At 45.6% G+C, this 18,250-nt stretch overlaps 1 protein-coding gene and 1 long non-coding RNA gene across 2 annotated transcripts in view; one reads left to right on the top strand and one right to left on the bottom strand.

The window, feature by feature from the left end:
• The first annotated feature begins 5,924 nt into the window (after positions 1-5,924).
• LOC131481031 (histone H2B type 1-C/E/F/G/I) overlaps positions 5,925-18,250 on the top strand; it is a 160,688-nt gene continuing 148,362 nt past the window's right edge. Inside the window, exon 1 of the mRNA XM_058668157.1 lies at positions 5,925-5,929. The gene's annotated coding sequence lies outside the window, so the exon portion shown is untranslated. The remainder of the gene's footprint in view (positions 5,930-18,250) is intronic.
• Positions 11,748-17,652, bottom strand: LOC131481036 (uncharacterized). The gene is made up of 3 exons (XR_009246002.1): positions 17,478-17,652; positions 12,826-12,946; positions 11,748-12,002 (listed from the first exon to the last, which is right to left on the bottom strand). It is a non-coding gene; the product is annotated as an uncharacterized LOC131481036 (long non-coding RNA).

The following is an 18,250-nucleotide window of genomic DNA, read 5'->3' as shown; positions in this document are numbered from 1 at the left end:
TCACATTCAGTCAGGACTCAGATTCCTCTAAGTTCAACCCATAAGCTGAATGCTACTGTCAGATAGTACCTAACTGTGAAGTCCATGGACTAGGACCAATCCTGCTGAGGGAAACCATGGCCTCCCCGCCTCCCCTGCCAACTCACAGCTGCAGGGTGAGCACACCTCCTCTGACACTCCTGTGGGTGCTGCCATGGGCATTTCCCTTTGTGCAGATCTGATCTCCGTGCTGAGTAGAAAAGTACCATGCTGCTCTATAGATGTGAGGGGTTTGGAGCTGTTCCATTCCCACAGTGCTAATTCCAGGCTCAATTCCAGAGCAGGGCTTTTAACACCCATTTCTCCTCCTTCTCCAAAGAACAGATACACCTGGCACTGAGCTGGTACGAGAGCTTGGTTTGCTTTTTGCTCAGTTCCTCTTTTCAGCTGGAGACTGGGTGTTTCCTCGGCTAATAGCACTGGGTCAGAGGCAAGCTGATCAGTGAAGAATCTGGGGTACTTAGGATTTAAAGTCTTGATCACCTGGATACATGGTGGTTCTTCCTAGTAGTTGCATCAATTTGTTAGTTCATCTCTTCTCCAAAAGCTAGATTCAAACCATGAGTTCTAACTGGGACCGTGGATCCTCCCTATTGAGTCCATGTGGTGCCCTGTGGAAGACAGAATGGGCTTTGGGATTCAGTAAGTGGGATTTGAGGCTTCCTTCATTGTTAACTGAGCAACCAGTGGCTGTCATGGGATTTCTCAGTGCCCCCTGCCAGGGTGTGTGGGGGAAGGGTCCTGCATGGCACAGCTGGCAGCTCGTGCCCATGGAGGTCCCCTTCTAGTCCACAGGGACCTGAAGTGCAGGTGCCGATGACACTTCCAGTAGCTGGTGTCTGCTTTGGTAGCCCAGGGGAGGGCAGGGACGGCCAGGGGGCTTTCCTATAATCATGTACACAGACCTGATGCCCTGGCATTGCAGAGCAGGCTGTTCCTGTCCATCGGCTGCTTCCCAGTGAAACCCCCAGCCAAGCCCACTTAAAGAGGCAAAGCTTGCTGCCTGGTTGCTGCCTGGTTGGTCCCTCCCAAGTCTGGAGGCCTTAATAATAGTCTTCTCTGGCCTTGTGGAGAGTGAAACTGAGGGCTTGGGGAGCCAGTGTGGGGCAAAACCTGAAGTTGAGCTTGAGCCTGGGTGACCACCACAGCATAGCCAGCACTCAGAACCTGGCTTAAGCCAGGCCCCTTGGGAGGTGGCAGATTGCGTAAACTCTTGTTCAGATGTACGTTCTTATGCTGCCCTCTAGCCATCCCTGGGGTTCCTCTTCGGAGCTTCGAAGTGTTCCCCTCCCATGCTTCCAGAGTACATCCTTCCTTCCTTCCCAAAAGAGATGCTCTGTGTGCTGGGCACTGTACTAGCCGTCCCCCACCCCGAGGGTAGAAACAGTCTTGGGGAGCTTGCAGTTTACTGCCAGAAGAAGACAGTGGCCTTACAGTAAGCAGCACCACAGGATGACAGAGATCAACCTAGCAGCTGACGACGGTGACGAGTGCTGAGATGAGGGGCAGGTGCTAGCACTTTACAGAACTCTAGTGATGTGGAAAAGGATCACAGTGAAGAAGAGTTTGCTGAGCCTCAGTAGGGATGGAGGGAGACAAGGGAATCAGTATTGTCAGCCTGGAGAGCCAAGGAGGATTGCGTCAAGGGAAACTGCAAATATAGGATCTGCAGGCCTGGACAACTTGGTCAGATGTGGAGAGAGACATTGAAGGAAGGATCTTGGATTATAGTGCTTTCCAGCATGGGTCATGAGAAAGGGGTATGGACCATTTTTGCTAACTGAAGGACGTGGTTGGGCTTGGTTCTGAGGTTGTTGAGAGCCAGAGGGCTGGCTGGGAGAAGACACTGCTATTAAAACACTTGAAGCATAGTTGCCTCGTGAACTCAGGAAAGAGAACAGAGAGTTTTGTGGTCATGTGCTGGGGAGAGGGGTGATGGTTGAAGCAGGCAGAATGGAGAGGCATTCGAGGGCTGCGGTTATCACACTGTGATGTATTTAAGAAGCACCTGGGAGCTCCAGCACAGTTATCTGACGTTTGGTGTACAGATCTACAACATCCAGTTAGAATCTGAAGACGATAATCTAAAGAAATGCACAGTATAGGAAATTTGGGGGATTTGGATAGTATTTGGGTGTTATTGCTTCTTTGCTTTAAATAGCTAATTTATATACATTAAACAAATACATGGGAAAAAGATGTCTGATGACACCAGGCATCAGGAAAATGCAAATCCAAACCACAAGGTGATACCACCCCTGTCAGAATGGCTGTTTTCCAAAAGCCAGGAACTAACAGATGTTGGTGAGGATGTGGAGAAAAGGGAACACTTACACACTGTGGGTGGGGGTGTAGATGTGTACAGCCACGGTGGCAAACAGCATGGAGAACCCTCGAAGCAACCAGACACATAACTGACATATGATCCAGCAATCCCGCTACTGAGTCTACAATCAGAAGATACGAAACAATTCAACGGGATCCTTGCTCCACCATGTTTGTTGAAATGCTGCTCACCAAGGCCCATCCCCAGGCAAATGAATAACGGAAACATGGCATGTAAATGAACTGCTGTGCAGCTGTAAGAAAGAATAAAATCCTAGGATGGACCAGGGAGACATTGTATGAAGCGAAATAAGCCAGTCTCAGAAAGACAAACCTCACAAGTACTGAAATGTGAATACCCAGAAAGATTCAGTTTAAACCCCAGAATGATGAGGACTAGAAGCTGGGAAGGATGGAGCTATAGAGGGAGTTGGGGGAGCAGGTGCCAAGTCAGAATCAGAAGGAAAGGTAAGCTCCCGGTGCTACGCAGCACAGTGGCGAGCTCAAGTGCATTATAATCCAGTGTACATTTTATGAACAAAGGAAGAAGCTCCACAGCATCACTTGTAAAGTCATGTACAAGAAAGGGAAGTGTTGATGACACTGGTTTGCTCAGCACCCATGGCTTACATGCACTAAAATATCCAAACAATCCCAGTGATGAGATTTAGAAATCATAGACAATGAGTTTTACAAAATGGTTTACGTAGCTGTTGACACATTGAGTTGACTGAAATTGAACTCAAAGAGAAACACACATATTCAATAAAACTATCTATATTAACTATATTAATAAAAAGATCATGGCCAGTTAAAATGAGGTGCTGAGATGCAAGAAGGCTTCCAGGCTGCAAATTAGTAACTGGCACCACATTTCTTGGACTGAGCAGCCTATGGCAAGGTCAGACAAGCCCCACAGGCTGCTGGGACTTCCTTTAGGGTTGGTTATGCTTAATCCATTTTATCCTATCTTTGCCTTACTGGGGTTTGTTGAATTGGGGAAGTGATAATCTGTCTTTGTTGTCCATACAAACCAAATATATATTACTTTTGAAGATCATCTAGTCTGGAACTTTTAAGTTCTGGTTCAATTTCCCACTACCCCACTTCAGTTCTAACTTCCTGCTCACATGCCCCAGAAAGCAGAGGATGATGGTCCAAGTGCTTGGAGCCCTTGCCAGCCATGTGGGAGATCTGGTTGGATTTCCTGGCTCCTGAGTTGGCATTGTTTGAAGAATGAACCAGGGGGTAGAAGATCTCTTTCTATCTCTCAAAACTCTGCCTTTCAAATAAATAGAATAAATAGAATAAATCTTAAAAATAATAAATTTGTGGAAAATAGTGAGACATGCATTTGAGAACTCACTTGGTTCAACAACAACTCTTTTATTTGTATACTTAATTCTTTTTTCTCCTTTGTTTTAAATGAACAATAATAACAAGACTGATTCAATATCAAATGTGACTTTGAAGGGTTAATTTCTGAATGAATTAGACAGTTATGTTCTGTTGTTTATAGGATTATTTTAAGTCATTGGCAGAGGTTTCTAAATTTGAAATGTAAAAGTTAAAATAGATGTACTTTAATGAGTTGCAGTATAAGCATTCTGAATGCTTGCCATCACACCTTTCACTTTGAGCAACTCAAGATTTGCCAGCTTGTGTTTGATCTTTTGATTCCAACTTGGGTGAACAACCATTCAAGTGTTATTGCATATCCCACACCTTTTCTCACCTATACAACAAGTATTTGGAATGCAGTATCTTGAGAAATGTATGAACCGAAATTCCAGACCAATGATGAGACCTTACTTGCCCCTTTATAAAAACATGCACCTTTCACTTTTCATAGCTCCTTCCTTATTCTCTAATTATATGCATTTTCTAAGCTGAAAACCTTGTAATGGACTACAACCATGGAATAAATGAAGCATGACAACCAAAATAAAGATGAGGATAAATAACAAATTTTTTCACCTTTCAGATCATAGCAAGTGAACTCTTAGTTAACCTGTGGCTTTATCCTATGGTTGCTAATCCTCAAATATGTGGGTTGAGATCTGCTCAATGCCCCCTATCCAGGAGTCAAGATTGTAGGTCTCGGTCACTCAGAGCATCTCTGCTACCACTACAGAAACGCAATCCTGGGCAATTTACCCAAACCCAGCAAGCTGGTCTGCTTGCCTGCCACAAGGGACTAACAGATGCATCCGCTGGGCAGGCCTGTTGTGATGAAGTCACGTGGCCCTCAACACCAAGTAGGGACACGCTGGGGAGACGTGTTTAGTAGCTGTTGGTTGCAAGCTTGATCGTTAGATTGGCGTTGGCAAAGGGGCACAGAGGAGCCACAGGCAAATGTGCTGATGAGTCAGAAGGTCACAGCTGTCCCTTGAGTCAACACAGGAATAACATGCCAGCCTGGGCCAGGGATAAAGCTCAGGTTGCTTGGCAGCCTGCAACTCCACCAAGCAGGCTGCCAAGCAACTCTTTCTCCCCCCTTTAAATTTTACTTTCTGGTCACTTGGCCAAAAGTGTCAATTGAGAAACATCAGTGATACTTGAGAGAACGCCCCTCTCATGGCAGTTTGCCAGCAGATGAGGCATTACTCATTGGTTGCTATCCTCACTGCTGGCCAAGAGTGGTCTTCTCTCTTCCTGGTGGTGAGAACAACCTCCCGAGAGAGGAGTGGGCTTCCAAGAGGCCAGCACAGGGTGAAAACCCAGGCTTTGTTCTAATCTATGATTGATGTGTGTCTCCTAGCTTGACCGATCGGCTGTGTCTCTGTTTTGTCCAGTTGCTTTTCATTTCCTGGCCCAGTTTACACCTCCCACTTTGGTCAGCATCTGTGTAAGAGTGAACATTGATGCAGGGAAGACCCTCTCCTTTGTCCAGCCCTGTTTAGTCTCCAGAGATGCACATTGGAAGGCGGCACTCTTTTTACTCCCATTAGGAGTAAATTGATACTTGCGTTTGTAACTTCACTTACCCAAGGGCACACCACGGTAGGTGTCTGTGCTCGCCGGTGCCTGGAAGGCTTAGGATTCAATGTTTTGTCTTAACCTTCAGAATATCTCAGAACACCTTTGAGATTCACGGACAATGCCATCTATCTGAAGGCCACACCCATTAGGCCTACAGAAGGTCTTGTTCCCATCTGGTGCATCAACAATGACCATGGGGGCCGTGATACCTCCCCTTTCCTGGCCTGTTGACTCCTCCCTGCTGACAGGGATGAGCCCTGACTTTGAGTACAGCTTAAGTTAATCCCTTATGCTGGATCTGCTTCTTGAGGCTGGAAAGGGTTGTCTAACTCTGCAGAAAAGGAAGATTAGAAAGAGGACCATGGCTCTCATGGGTCCTTTGGCTCCACTGCCTACTTATTCTTTCTCCTCAGTCTTAGGCTGTCTCTCTCAAAACCCAGCATTCTTCTCACTGTGTGCGTGGATACCCAAACTGAAGTGTGCTATAGGGAGCCACGGGCATACTCAGTACCCATGGCTCTTAGATTCATAGCAACTGTGAGTATGGCCTAGGTGCTATTGGCACAAAGAAGGAGTGTCTCATCTGAAGTGTCTCCATTTGAGATTCTTTGATGCTCCTCAGGGTTAAATGCAGATTGTGGAAGGAACTATTGGTTTTGACTGAATTTGCTAGATGGGCTCAGATACCCACATTAGGTTGGAATAAGATGAATCCAACCCAAGTAGAGACCCACAACCTTCTGCTACTTTTGCTACTATTTGCTGCTACTGCTAAGTTGCTCTGAAATGGTTGGGCTGGGACTGCAGTTATTAAGATGGGAAAGAGAGAGAGCTGTGTTCGTTTGTTCACCGTTTGTCTATCCATTAGGATGGTGTAGATTAAGGAAACTTCCTGATGTTTTTTCAAAAGGTGGGAAATAATATTCTGTTGTAGCATAAGATAGAGGTACAGAGAGGCTCAGTGTTTTTTTTTAAGATTTATTTTATTTTTATTTTTGTTTGGAAGAGAGAGAGAGAGGAGAGAGAGAGAGAGAGATATCTTTCATCTGAAGCTAGGACCCATGAGCTTCTTCCAGGTCTCCCAAAGAAAGGTCTAAGGACTTGAACCATTCTCTGCTGCTTTCCAAGACCATAAGCAGGAAGCTGACTCAGATGTCGTGGAGTGCTCTGCAAAATATAACTGTAGGCACAGACTTCCTAGCAAAATCATCAAAAGCAAAGGAAGTCAAGACCAAAATGAACAAATGGGACCACATTAGGCTAAGAAGCTTCTGCACAGCAAAGGAAATGATCAACATAATAAAAAAGCAACCAACAGAACGGGAGAAGATCTTTGCATAGTATGTAGGAGACAAAGGGTTATTTCCAGAATATACAAAGAACTCCAGATCAACCATAAAAACAAAGCAAATAAACTAGTCAAGAAATGGTCAAAGGAAATGGGCAGACACGTTTAAAAGGAACAAATCCAAATGGCTAACAGGCATAAGAAAAAATGCTCAAGCTCCCAGGCAATAAGGGAAATTCAAATAAAAACAACACTGAGGCTCCATTTAACTCCAGTAAGAATAGCCCAGATACAGAAAGCTATCAACAACACCTGCTGGCCAGGTTGGGGGGCGGTGGAAGCAACCCTACTCCATAGCTGGTACAATTGCAGGCTGGGGCAACCACTATGGAAGTCAGCATGCAGAATACTTAGACAACTGAAAATCCACCTACCATACGACCCAGCAATATCACTTCTAGGAATATATCTAAAAGACTTGTTGCATGAGAAAGCAACCTGCCACCCCTATGTTCATTGCAGCACAATCAATAATTGCAAAAATATGAAAACAACCTAAATGTCCATCAACAGAGAACTGGATAAAGAAACTGTGGTTCATCTACTCTATAGAAAGCTGCTCAGCTATTAAAAAATGAAATACAATTATTTATCGCCAAATGGGCTGAGCTGGAGACCATTATGCTAAGGGAAATGAGCCAGTCCCCAAAGGTCAGGTATCATATGTTTGCCCTAATATAAGATAATATGATGTCAAATCTAAGGATTTTTTCCTGTGAATTCTACCTTATTGCACTTCCTAATTATTTGTACCTTTTGTAATAAGACCTTGTGATGTAATCCATTAATCAATCATACATAAGCGATTGATTGCTTGTATTCACCTAAGATTGTCAATGTCCTTTTTAGCACTGTTATTGCTACTGCCCGTAAGTAACGATGATCTAGTCCTTATCGTACTCTCATCAGTGCCATATGGGACACACGCTGGCATTTATTCCTATGTGAGGATGTTGGACACTCTTTTTCACCACCCTAGTGTCACATTGGTACTTTTGTTATATGTTCGTCAACCTCGTGTGGATGAAGGTTCACTGTTTTTTTCTTTTATGTTCTTTTTTTCTCCCCGTGGTGGACTGTACCTAAGGGGATGCATAATGGGAGTGTAGCTGAAATTAATCTGTTCATAGGTGGAAACAGAGAGAAGTCTGTTCTCATGCACGCAGCACAAGGATGGACTCATAGCAATATGGCTAATAATCTCCTGTATTCTTGGGAGTCACCTCAGTGAGAGCCTGATGGATTTATGGAAATTCAGGAAGGACATCCATTGTAAGGCTGGAGGGGAGAAAAGTAGAGAGGGGAAGGAACTTGGGGAGAGGGAAGGGAGACCTCAGTGCCTGTTAAACAGTGTCATGAAGAAGAAGAAGAAGAAGAAGAGTAGTAGCTGGGACACAAACTGGAGACCAGTACTACAGGTGGAGGCTTAGCCTACTAGGCAGCAGTGCTAACCCCCTAAGACTGAATAATCTGTACTAGACAGAAAACGTGTTTTTTTCTGTGTCATTTCCTCCATAGGAAACTGCTTCCCCTCTTTGGGTCCTATAATTTAAGACTAATGGACGTGAGTTGAAACATTTGGCATCTCCTAGCTGGGTTATCAAACTCACACTCTGACTTTATGTTTAAGTCCTGTAAAACACACAGAACATAAAAGTTACCTCTTTAGCCATTTGGGATGGTTCGATGGCACTAAGTCCATTTATCTGGTACAACCATCACTAGCATCTACCCCCCTTTTCCAACTTCCAAGATTGAAACCTTATACCCACAGGTCACTAAATTCTTCCCCCACCCCTAGCCCCTGACAGTCATCTTTCTACCTTCTCTTCTATGAATTTGATGATTCTGTGAACTTCATATAGGTGCAACTACACAGCATGTGTCCTCTTGCAGCTGGTTTAGCTCACCCAGCATAAGGTCTACAAAGCTCATCAGTGTCGTAACTTGGGTTAGAATTTCCTTCCTTTGTGAGAGTGAATACTATTGCATAGTCCCTCAGTGCTGCAATTAGTTTCATCCATCCATCTGCCTGTGGACAGAATACAGTGTTGCATCTGAGTATGAGACTTCAAACTCATCTCTAGGGTTCCGCTTTCAATTCCTTTGTATAATATCGGAACATGGAATAACTAGATGGATCACAGAGCCATTCTAATTTTGACCTGAGAGGTAGAGAATCTGAGAGTTGGAGAGAGTTTCCATCCTTTGTTTACTCCTCAACTGTCCATAACTTTTGGGACTGCAATGGAGCCAAAGGTGGGAGCTGAAAATTCACTCCAGGTCTCTACCATGAGTGGTAGATCCCAAGCACTGGAGCCCAAGAGAGGAGGCGGCAGCTATCATGAGCTCAGTTCTGCAGTCAGCCCCACCTCCTGCTCCTAGCTGAAAACCTTCATCCCCTCCATTAAGGACAGAAGGAGGAAGCTCACAGCACCCGTCGACTGGCACACACTTTTCAAAGAGAGACTCATGAACAAATCTAGGGAGGCCTACGTCACAGTGTAGGGGTTAACTCACTGTTTGGGATGCTGGTATCCCATATAGGTGCTGGGTTTTACCCTGGCTACTCCACTTCGGACCCATCTCTCCTGCCAATGAGCCTGGGAAGGCAGCAGAAAATAGTCGAAGTATTTGGGCACGTGCCATCCATATGGCAAACCCAGATGAGACTCCTGGCTCCTGGCTTGTTCTAGCTGAACCCTGGCTTTCTGGGGAAGTGAACCAGCAGATGAAAGATCTTTCTCTGTCACCCCTTGTCTCTTTAACTCTGAGTTTCAAATACATAAACAAAATTTGTTGTTGTTGCTGTTTAAAGCACGAACAAACCACAGAGAGGAGTCCCAGTATCATAAATTAATTCATTTATGGACTCAAGAAACACATAATGGGACACAATGACAGAAATGAGAGACATAGGAAGCCCAGCAATCGGGTGAAAGTGACAGATACCACCTTGTGTTCTGACTAATTAGAGCAGGTTTGTTTTCTATCAAGAAAAGCAGCTGAGTTATGAAACCAGGTATGAAAACACCGTAAGAGAAAGACAAACTTTTTTTTCTTTTTTCAGAATCATCAGTTGTCATCATAACTCAAGACAGGCATCGTCTTAGATTTCACCGAAGGAATCAAATTCATCAACCCACTTCCATGCCAGAAAAATAAACAGGAAGACAAATATGGCAGTTATGAGGTCACCACGGAGGGGCTGCGGCCTATGATCAGCCAGCTGGCAAGCAGAGGGCTGAAGAAAGGCAAGGAGGACTGTTCTGGGCCTTGGGGGAGTAGGGATAGGATAGGGACTGGAGTTGGGCAAGTGGAAGGCACGCTGCCTTCTGCTGGGATTAAGGTGAAGACGGGTTGAGCAACTATGTCACACATTACTGCATCATGGAATCATACTCATTTTCACCTATTAAAGCAACACAACATTCTGATTCATTCAAAACACCGTTCTCCACATTGTGCCTGCTAGGGATGGACCATCAGTAAAATCATTACCAATGGGAAAATCAAGAGACTTTCCCCATGCACTTAGAGATGTGCCTGCAAAAGCAGACATTTTCTTTTCTATTATTATTATTATTTTCTATGCTATGGTTTTGTAGAGATTCCCCCTCCACCTCACTCTCCTTCCTCCCTATTTTCCTCCCCACTGTTCACCCCCCATCCCCCCATATTATGACAGTAGCTTCGTTCTTCAGAATCAGTCACAAGTTCAACAGTCTGCTATTCAAGTGTATCATGACATTGTAGATACAGACAATGGTAGAAAGTCTAGTATCCTATTGTCAAGGTATATTTAACAGTTTCATTGGGAATCCTTCTTTTGTTTGGGAGTTGAGATGCATACTACAATGTATCTTCACTTCCTGTTACGTTAGTCTCCATTATACAGTTCATCTATGGGAATTTATGTAATTTATATATGTACAAGTTTACCTATCTCTTTTGTGTTTTGCATGAAGGTTGCCTTATATCAGACAAAACATATGATATTTGATCCTTTTGGATTGGCTTATGTCACTGAGCATAATGACCTCTAGTTGAGACCACTTTGTTAAAAGCAGATATTTTCAAAGGATCTGGGTTGCTAAAGGGCAAAACCAGTTGTCTTCCTAGGGGTGTTCATTTTACTTTTACGTACTTGTTTTAAAAGAATTAATCTGAGAGGCAGAGCAATAGTCAAAGGGGTGGGAGTGGGAGAGAGAGACAGACAGAGAGAGAATGAATTTTTCATCTGCTGCTTCACTTGCAAGAGCCAGGCACTCCATCCGGGTCTCCCATGTGGTGGCAGGGACTCAAGTCCTGAGCCATCACCAGCTGCCTCCCACGCACATTAATAGGAAGCCAGACTGGAAGTGGAAGTGGCACTCTAGGCCCAGACAACTCTACTGATACAGTCTGTGGGCGTTCCAGGTGCTACTTAACCTGCACCTGCCCCCATAATTGGGTTTAAGATAGGCAAAGGGAGGGTTGTGCAAGCAGCGGCTGGCATGCTGAGGTGGGGGCTGAACAGGGGTCCAAGCAGGGAGGTGAGCAGGTGAGGCTGGTGCAGAATTAGGGAGAGAAGAGGTCTTGGCCAAGGAAGAGGCTTGAACGTGGGGGTCCCTGTGCACTGCTCGGAGTCCACACATCTTTCACCTGGGACATTTGTAAGCTAAGAGAGTGACTTCCACATTCGGTCTGAGTGAAAGAGAGGGACAAGGACCAAGTGAGAGCAGACACCGCAGGGTGTGGGGGGGGGGCTGTGGGTTCTAGGAGTCCTGAAGCGGGGTTCCACAGCCCCACGTGGATAGGAACCCCAGACCCCCACAGGGCTGCTGGCTTTCTAGGTGGAATTGGAGCATGAAAGGACAGAACCACTAAACAAGCCTCCGAGGACAGGGTGCCTCGGCAGTGCTAGGCCTTGCTGCAAACACGGAGACGTCTCCTAACGTCCATGGACAGCTCACACAGGGCCATCATTGCTGCTTGGGTCTTTGCTGGCTTTGCTTTTGATCCTTCCCCTCCCCCCACCGGCACCAAAAAGTCAGTTAGCAACAGATACTCCTCGGGTGGGTAACTGGTACTTTCATTATTCATCGCTTAGTTTCGTGATATCTGAGATCTCCTTTCCTTTCTCTTTTTTACCCATCTCTATATGATTTGAAAATGGGTGCATCATGTCCTTCAGCCAGCAGTCACTTTTGCGATTTCCCCTGCCACAGAGAAAGGCCCCTTTCTAAGCCAGAGAGGCATCTCTCTTCTCTTCCTGTGCTTTCCAAAGTTGTCAGTACTTGTCAGATGGGCAGCCACGGTCACAGCCCTGCATGAAGACAGAGGAAGACAGCCTTAGCTGCTCACACACCCTGGATCCCTAGCCTCCACAGACATTCAGGGGATACCCCTGAGCTGCTAGCAGCCATGTTCTACACCGTCAACCCTTTCTACTCCAGATATGAACTCTTCCAAGAAAGAAGTTCAAACGTGGATGAGGAGAGAGCCTGGGGCTTTCATTTTTATTCTCACTTTACAAATCAGGAAAGTGGAACCCCTCTGCCCAGGGTAAGGGGCAGGAGATCAATAATCCATAGAAAGGATAGAATGCTGTTGGACAAATGGGGCACTGGCAAGGAGACACACCCCTTGGCACCCCAAGAGCTGAGGTAGGAGGAAGTGTTCTCTTGGGGAAGGGTAGTAGTGCTGTGGCGTCGCATATGAACCTGCTACCTGTGGCACAAGCACCATGCATAAGCACAGGTTCATGTCCTAGTTGCTCCACTTCTAATCTAATTTCCTGCTAAAGCAGTGGAAGATGGTCCAAATAGTTGGGTCTCTGCACCTATGCAGGAGAGCTGAATGAAACTCTTGGCTTCGCTGCTGATTTAGCCATTTGGGGATTAACCTAGCGAATGGATCTCTCTCTCTCTCTCTCTCTCTCTCTCTCTCTCTCTCTCTTTCTCTCACTGTTCAGGTACATAAATAAATCTTTGAAAAAATTGTGCGTTTTCTTGACTAAGAGATCTTGGTCTTTCTCTAGAACTCCCTTTTATCTTCTCAGGGCTCTCCCAGCATAGTCTGCAGCCCTGACTGCTTCACTACAGGCTCATGGCGGGGACCAGGACAACTAAAAGCAGACAGATGACAACCTGTGTTTCCAGGTGAACACAGGGGTCTTTGTGATGCAGGAAAAACAGCACCTGCTGCCCAGCAAAACTCAGCAAATCTCACAAGATGATCCATGGGTTCTTGCTGTCCATCTAGTGACAACTGAAGCATATGGAGAAAATGGCCAAGTCAGTGGGTGTACTTGTTCCCAGTTGTTCTGTCGGGCTCCCACCACCACCTTCCTTCTTTTCCTAATGGCAAACAGAATGTGAAACCCCTTGGGATCCTAATATATCTTTTCTGGATTTTAGGTCCAGAGAAGACTGGAATACTAGGGAGGAAGCCAGGAAGCCCCCTGTTACTAAGGGACATTGGGCTTCCCATTGGAGCAAACTTGACCAAGTTCCCTTCTCTCTTGGATTATCTGTTCCTGTTTATAAGACAGGGATCATGAGGATGCAAGAAGGGTTGGCCTGCCTATAGGTTCCTGTGCAAGAGGCTCAGGGGCCTGTGGTGACACTGAGGAAGTGGAGACTAGAGGAGGTGGTGCTGACAGATAGGCGGCAAGAGGGTTGGGCAGTGCACTTGGCAGAGATTGGTGCCATTCTAGAGAACTCAGGTGTGTTCTACGGACAGTAGTTGTTAGAAAGCTAGACTGCCCCATGTGCCGGCCCGTTCTGCATCTAACCAACTTCCTTTTGGGGTCACTGCCAGACTGAGATATAGCCAATGGGTGCCCTATCAGGACATGGCATCAAGCTTTCTGGCTTGCCAACTTTTTTCTTCATATGTTCCATCCTCAGATGCTTTGTGTTTTCTTTAAAGATGCATTTATTCATTTGAATGTGGAGTGACAGAGGGAGAATGAGAGAGAGACAGGAGAAGGGAGGGACAGAGAGAGAACTTCTATTCACTAGTTCACTCCCCAGATGGTCACAACCAAGTGACACCAGGTCAGGCTGAAGCCAGGAGCTAGGAACCCCACCCGGGTCTCCTACATAGTTGGCAGAGGCCCAAGCTCTCTGGCCATCTTCTACTGCCATCCCAGACACATCAGCAGGAAGCTGGATCCAAAGAGGAGCAGCTGTAACTCTCAGCAGTGCTCGGGGCCACACCAGCTCCCAGATACTCTGTTAAAACCGCACAAGACGGAGCAGGGTGGGAACCAAGATCTCTACCATGAAAGGAGCTGGGAGCTGCAAATCTCATTTGATTATCTCATGTGTCCAGCTTCCCTTTTCTCAGGAGTGTTCTCCCACGTGGTGGCTTCTGCTGCCCAGTGGCTGGGAATCTCGTGCACTGACTGCCCACGCAATGGACATGTCAATCAAAGCTGCCCTGTGTTCTAATCTCTTCTAAAGAAGAGGTCTGCAGCCTGGGTGTGGAGTGAGGATCATTTGAGGAGAGTCATTCCCCCTGCACAACAAACAGTTTGACAGGTGTTTTTTAAAAAAAAAAAACACTGGAACCCATCCAAGTGTAAAATGTGGGCCTTACTGGAAGCTTTAAAGATTATGACCATCTGGGGGTGAGTCTGCTTTGTTTGGCTCTTGCTTACACTTTTTAAGAGCTGGGGTCTTCCTACTTTTTGTTTTTTCCAAGTTGTGCCTCATGACAGATTAAGCCTTTAATTATAGAGTGGCTTAGAATGATGTCCTAGCCAAAAGCTGATGAAGATAGCTGAGGAAGGGAGGGACATTCCCCAAAGCTGTGACTCTCATTTCTTCAGGGCCAAAGCGAGGTTCTATTTCATCCCTCAGGTATGTGGCAAGAACTCACTTCCAGCCCTTGTAGGAGGAGTTCCTGTGGCCCAGAGGTTGGCCTTGTCACATATGGTAGCTTCTACGGTGGCCTCAGCCCTCCATGGTTTTGTTAGATAGATACAATAGGTTAACAGATAATAGATACATATATACACAGATACATACATGTTAGATGATGGGTAATAGATGCTAGATGAAAGATAATAGAGATAGATGAAGATAGAAAACAGATTACAGCTTCATAGATACGTAGCAGACAGAGGCATAGACACACATGAGAGGAGACAGACGGCAAATGCATAGTTGATAGAACGAACCAACAGAGGTGATGGATACCTACAGATAAATGATAGGTGACAGAGAGATGACAAACAGAAGGGAGATGATGGCTGATAGACAGTAGGTGGTAGGCAATAGATATCCCATGTAGATTATAGGTACATGATATGTAATAAGGAGATGATAGCTAATGACAGGTGATAGGTGATCAACGGATAGAAAGAAGTTAGATGGGTGATAGGTGACAGATGACAAATGATAGATTTCAGATAGATAAATGATCGATCCGTACAAGTAGATCGATGATAGATACACAGATGATCCATGCCTGAGAGTAGGTAGACCATCGAAAATAACGTCGATAGATGACAGATAAATGAGTGTCTCTATTCCCTGGTTTTGAGCTCTGTCTGAATGCATCCAAGAAGATAAGCTGGGGTGACACATGCAAAGCTGGGAACCTGCTGAGAAAGGCTTCAGGAAGAGGAGGTGAGGGTTCCTGCCCAGAGTGCCTGCTATCCAGTGAGTCCTTAGAAGCCGGCTGACCAAGGGCAGACAGAGCTCGTTACTAATTCCCCAGTTCAATAGAGCTTTGACCAAGGCGCCTTGTTGGCTTCCCTTGAACTTCCTGCTTACACACATGATCTAAGTTTGAGTTGTTTGAACTATTGTTTTGCTGAATGAATAAAAACTGAAACCCTGGAAATAAATTTTGTCAGTTGCAATCAAGAACATTGTTCCCCCCAGGTTTTGGCAAGGTAACTTGCACAGCTTGATGCATAACTTTGCTGAAGACTTCTACACATACAAATTCCCTAGGTAGAGGATTCTGGACAACTTGGGGCAAGAAGTCCCATACAAAGTGGGGTTCTTCAGAGCATATATATTTTATTTTTTTAATTTAATTTTAAAATCAGACATACAGAGAGGAGGAGAGATACAAAGAAAGATCTTCTAGCCACAAAGGCCGGAGCTGAGCCAATCCAAAGTCAGGAGCCTGGAGCTTCTTCTAGGTCTCCCACGTGGGTGCAGGGTACCAAGGCTTTGGCTGTCCTCAACTGCTTTCCCAGGCCACGAGCAGAGAGCTGGATGAGAGGTGCAGCAGCCAGGACATGAACCAGTGCCCATATGGGATCCTGTCACATTCAAGGCGAGGACTTTAGCCACTAGGCAATCATGCAGGGCCCAGGGCATGTGTGTTGGAAGTGTGTATGTGTGTGTGTGTGTGTGTGTGTGTGTGTATGCACGCTCAATTGAATGAATGACCTCAGAGCAGGTACCAGGGATCCAGACTGTCATTTGCACACACAACTCACTGCAAGGTCCCAGGCTGGGCAACACATCATCCCTCTGTGTGAGGGAGGCAGGATGAGCAAATCTTGCTTAGAAGTTGAGAGTTGAGTTCCAACACCAGGCATATTCCTTGCAACAAGAAGCATTTAAATTCTGTGAAAATTCTGGTGTTTTCCTTTTATGTTTAAATAAGACAGCCTTACTCCTGGATTCTGATATCAGTAAGAGAAGGCAGTAGGTACCTGGATTGTGGTGTAACAAACAGGTTAAATTGCTGCTTACCCACCAGCATCCCATATAGTAATATCTGGCTATTCTGTTCCCAATCCAACTTTGTGATAATGCGCCTGGGAAAGCAGTGGAAGAGGGAACAAGTACTTGGTTTCCTGTCACCCATATGGAGACCCAGTTGGTGTCTCTGGCCTCTGACTTTGGTTTGGCCCAGTCTTGGCCATTGTGGACATTTGTGGATTGAATCTACAGGTGGAAGATTTCGCTATATCTGTCTCTCCCACTCTGTCACAATGTCCCTTGCTTCAGATAGAGTCTTAGATGGTTGAGAGTGGGATACATTCTGACAGGTGCACTGTTAGGTGATCTTGTTACTGTGTAAACATTATAGAGTGTTGCTACACGAGATAATATGAGACTGTCACATGACATGGTTCTTCAGTGCATTCACTGCTTGTAATAAACATAACATATATGAGACCAGAATCACACAGGATATCTGTGGGGTTTTTTTTTTTCAATTTAATTTAATTTGATAGACAAGAGATCTATCAATGAGGTCACTTCCCAAATGCTGCAACAGCTGAGGCTGGGCCTGGCCAAAACCAGTCAGAAACTCCATCCGGATTTTTCATGTGTGTGAAAGCAGGAACCCAACTACTTAGACCATCACCTGCTACCACTCACATTAGCAGGAAGCTAGGGGGCAGAGCCAGGCACTTGAATCTAAGGGGCTCTGAGAGGGGGGTGGCCCAACTGTTACCTTTTAAAAATTATTTATTTTTATTGGAAAGGCAGAGTTATAGATAAAGAGAAACACAGAAAGATTTTTCCATCTGCTGGTTCATTCCCCAAATAGCCACTGTGGCAGGAGCTGAGCTGATCCAAAGCCAGGAGCCAGGAACTTCTTCTAGGTCTCCCACATGGGTGCAGGGTCCCAAGGGCCTGAGCCAATCTCTACTGCTTTCTCAGGCCATAAGCAGGGAGCTGAATGGAAAGCGGAGCAGTCAGGATTCGAACTGGCACCCATATCGGATGCTGGCAGTGCAAGCAGAGGATTAAATTGCAATACCATAGTGCTGGTCCCCCCATCAACTGTTATTTTAACAGCTACACTAAGTACTCACCTCAACACAGCATTTTGCAGCAAACCACTGCAAATTATTTTTGCAAAATAAAAATGATGTACAGTGAATACCTAAATCTGTAACACAGTTGTTTATAATTTTCAAACATTGTGTATCATACTCTGCACGTTATGCTAGGTTTGCTGTATCCTGTGTTACCACAAACATGGGAGGAAGGCATTATGACATCACACCTTAGCTAAACAGCCCTTACGCAACAGAATTGCATTTCAGAGCTTAGCAGACAGTGTCAGGCCCAGATGCACACAAGGAGCAGGCAGTACCTTCCTTACTTGGGGTAGACAGGCCCAGGAGCTCCTTGACCCTGAAATTTACGTCATTCTTTTGTAAATGCAGTCCTCTTTCTGAGGAGGGATCCTGTAGGTCGCTTGTAGAGACCTTCGAAAGTTGACAGCTCTTGGGTTCAGCCTCTGTTTTCCAACCTTGACACAGAAGACGTAGTGGCTCTCCTTCTGGAACAATCTCTCACCGCCACTGCCATCCTCTCTCCTTTGCTCCCAGCTGGCAGACATCCACGCCATGATTGTTTATGTAACAGTCACTATGAGCCTGGGAGCAGCATCACAAGGAGGTAAGGGGAGGGGGTACAATACTGCCCAGTGTGTCTAGTCAAGGTCAAGTGGATGAATCCAGAAAATCACAAACCCTGAAGTGCTCTTGACCTCTGAGTCCCTTCTTGCCTCTTAGTTATTACCCCTCTGGACACACAAGAAGTCACTAGGAACCTGGACCTGACTGAGGAAATGAGAGAT

The sequence above is a fragment of the Ochotona princeps genome, chromosome 1 (assembly GCF_030435755.1).
Source record: "Ochotona princeps isolate mOchPri1 chromosome 1, mOchPri1.hap1, whole genome shotgun sequence".
In the NCBI taxonomy this organism is placed as follows: domain Eukaryota; kingdom Metazoa; phylum Chordata; class Mammalia; order Lagomorpha; family Ochotonidae; genus Ochotona; species Ochotona princeps.
This window is presented reverse-complemented; position numbering and strand designations above follow the sequence as displayed.